Below are 4,093 nucleotides of genomic sequence, written 5' to 3'. Positions count from 1 at the left end.
ATTTTAAAAGGGAAAAAACCTCAAATCCCTTCAAATCACCAAAGAAATGGCCAAGGGATTTATCATAGGTCAAACAAGGTCAAATGACCATTGACTAATTTTTTTTGGCATTTTTTGAAAGGCAGAAGTATTTAAAATAAATTAAAAACAAGTCAAAAATCACAAAATTCTCTAAAAATATAAAACTTAATGCAAAAATAATTTTAATTCACAAATGGAAAGAGGGAATTATTTATGAAAATTTGTTGAAAGTCCCATATTTTTTGGATTAAAATTGAAATTATAGTGAATTAAATGAGAAAATGCTATTTAAAAAATTAAATTTCAAAACGAATTAAATCAGAAAAACAAGGGCCATCAGATCTCCCTCATTAATTGAGGTGGTAAAATTGATGGCCAAGCGCATCACACCCACCATGCACCTGAGTCAACATGCACATACACTTGGTAATCAAAACCAAAGGACCAGATTAGAACGTGGAAAATGGATCAGATGGCATGGACTGTGCCAACACACCACCAGAGCCTTAGCTCCGGTCATCTTCTCCTGTCACCTCACCGGACTGGTCCAGATCAAAACTTCATAAAAATTAATGGATCGTACACTATTTTGAAGAGAAAATCACGAGGATTCCAAATATGACCTCCAAAATTTCCAACTCTCACTCTATAATGAGAAATGTGAAGTTGAAAATTGAGGTATGCAAATTGAATTGCTTCGATTCATCCTCAAAGCAACTCAGTGTCAATTCCTATATTGGTAGGACTTCAGTCAACCAAAATTCAAGCAAAAATCTTAAGAAACGAGTGAGAATCGAAGAGGAGAAGTTTGTGAAAATTCATCTTCGGGTACTGACTTTGAAGCTGGATCTTGATTCAATTTCACTTGGTCTTGCTTCCTCTTGCTTGTAGGAGATGATTAGGATCAAAAGGAATGTGAATCCTGGGAGTTCTAGTTCACAAACAGAAGTTAACTAGAAGCTCAATTTTAATGAAATCCTCAAGGTATTATTTCAATGGTGACTATGGGATTGCTGGGAAGAGCTTGGGCAGCGGTCCTCCTTCAATTTGAAGCAATGCACATGTATTTATAAGCTCATGAATTCATTTCCACACCATTTCAAATTTTGGCCAAAAATAGTAATTCAATGTGCATGGGTGCATGGGTGCATGGGCATGTGCTTAGGTCCAAATGATCAATGCAATCCACTCCAATTCGTGCACAAATGATGTTGAGATCATAACATGGAACCATGCAAAGTAGTTTAGCATTTGAGTTCAAAAATGGCCAAATTGGGCCATGCAAAGAAACTATATGAAACCCCTTAAATATTGATCCAAGTGGAATGATTTTGGAGTCTTTGGAAAGCTATCATCATGCAGAACAACTTTGATGTTGGGACTTTTTCCATTTGAATCTTGGATCATGATGAATTATGGCCTTGAAGTTGGAGAAATCAAACATACTTGAAAATTTTCTAAGTTAAAAGTCAAATGACCCATTTTTCTACTTTGAATAACTTTTGCTATGAGCTTCAAATGATTTTGGTTCCTTCTTAAAAGTTGTAGTTATTTAAATCCCCTTCAATTTGGTAACAAATTTGACACCATTTGGATCTATCATGATGGAGTTATGGATTTTAGAAGTTGAGGGAAATTGCTTATTCAATGATAAGGACCCAAATGGACCTATAACGTTTCCTCATGGAACATGCTCTTTCAAGTGAAATTTGACCTTTCTAAAATAAGAAAAGTTGAAGAAGACATCTTTTATTTAATCATAAAACTTGGATCATCTTCATATCATAAAAATTGAGGAAGTTATGGGTCTTGCAAGTTGACCTTCTATCTAGGACACATACAAAATGACCTATCATATTTCACCATAAAAATGACTTTCCATGCAAAATTAGTTCTTCATTCCAACATGAAAGTTGTTTGGAATGTCATAAAAAGTAACCTTTATCTTGGAATCATTTTCATATGACAAAAGGTGTAGGAGATGGGGTCTAGGGAACCCTAGATTTGACCAGTTGACTTTTCTGGTCAACCTCTTTGAACCAACTTGCAAACTTGAAGTTCCTTTGCTCTTAGAGGCTCATGGAGGATCATATGTGCTTAAGATGATGTACAATGGAGTATCCCTTGATATCTTTGACCAAATGTTAAAGAAACTTGCTGAGGAAGGCACACAAGATAACCAAATAAATTAGGGCTTCCTTGATAAACAAGCTTCAAACTCTTGATCAAAAGGTCAAATAAAGAAATGGGGATACATATATGATGCTTAGAACTCAAGTGGACCTTTTCTTGCTTGATCCCTCACATTTATGGTCTCAAACCCTAGTTGTGAGTTTGATGAGGCACATATGGATACACACACTACCTACAAAAAGAAACAAAGCTACACTAAACATATTTTAGGAATTTTGGTTAGTAAATAAAGAAAATAACATATGATAAAATCAAATATGCTTGGTGATTTCTCTCAATACAAACCCAATGAATGATAGGTGAGGAGGATACTAAGGTATGATTCCAATGCCAATGCCAAGTTATGAGATGGCATGCGGGATCTTAAGGGTCAAAATTGGGGTCTTACAGTTGCCCCTATTTAAGGTCATTCTATCCGGGAATGTGAAGGTTAAAATCTTCGTATCAACACGGTAAAATGGACTTGAATAACAACAATAAGAAACAAATTTTGGTCCCTAAGAGACCTCATGATGCATATGATATGAATGCAAAAATAATATTTGTGGGGGATATATTGCCACAAAGGAAAAAGAATCTGAAGAAGCTGAGAGTCCACAGGAGCACAATGCATTCCATAAGGAAAACTCATTGAGGAGACATAAACTTTGGGGATAAAAGGTTATGCGTAGGCTAGACTACGACTAAAAAAATTGTTGGAGACACGAGGGGATTTCCATGAAAATAAATCAATGGAAAGACTCAAACTGGGGAAAAAGAATCTACATGATTTGGAATAAAACCAAAATAGCAAGAAACAATCACTAGGGAAAGGCGTAAATAAGAATGAAGCTAAAATACCCCAACATAAGGAAATTCGATTTCACAAAGAAATACGAATCCAAACTCAATTGAGGAAGAAAAACTTCAACCCAGGAGTAAAATAGATATATTATCTACCACCTGTTACTAGGTAGGAATATAATACACCCTGGCAGAGGAACATCCATTATCGGTTAAGGTAAACATATCAAGGATGACTCGCTGAGGAAAATGAGGAATATTCATTACCGGTTACTGGTTAAGAATAGCCTACTGGGAAAAAAATGAAGAAATAGGATTTACGACTACCTGTTACTGGGTGAGAACACCGAAGGAAGAATATCCATTACCGTTTAGGGTAAACATATCTAGGATAGACTGCCGGGGAGAGTCACCAACTACCGGGAATTAGGCAGCTTAACAAAGGCGATCGATTGCAAAAAAAAAATACGATTTATATCTACCAGTTACTGGGTAGAATACTGAAGAGAGAAAATTCGTCATTGGTTAAGGTGAATATATCAAGGATAAACTCAGAAATGAATATGGTTTACATCTACCGGTTACTGGGCAGAAGACCAACAAAAGAATATCCGTCATCGGTTAAGATGAACATATCAAGGATATACTTGCTGGGAAAGAAGGATTTATAACTACTTGTTACTGGGTAGAAGACCAAAGAGAGAATATCCGTCATTAATTAAGGTCAACATATCAAGGATAGACTCGGAAGGAAGAATATCCTTCATGGGTTAAGATGAACATATCGATGATAAAGTACCAAAAGAAAGAGGATTTACAACTACCAGTTACTGGGTAGAAGACCAAAGAGAGAATATTTGTCACCGATTAAGGTGAATATATCAAGGATAGACTTAGAAGGAAGAATATCTATCATCGGTTAAGATGAACATATCAAGGATAGACTCACTATGGAAACGAAAACGAATCCGCTTGAGAAATCATAGAAGTAAATCACTTTTTACCAATTATTAGGCAAATTAACACAGATAAAGTACTCATCATCAAGAAGGATATTACTAGTTACTGGGTAATAAACTCTTAGAGACCAAAAGAT

Source organism: Lathyrus oleraceus, chromosome 1 (assembly GCF_024323335.1).
Source record: "Lathyrus oleraceus cultivar Zhongwan6 chromosome 1, CAAS_Psat_ZW6_1.0, whole genome shotgun sequence".
NCBI classification, from domain to species: domain Eukaryota; kingdom Viridiplantae; phylum Streptophyta; class Magnoliopsida; order Fabales; family Fabaceae; genus Lathyrus; species Lathyrus oleraceus.
Note: the sequence above shows the minus strand (reverse complement) of the source record.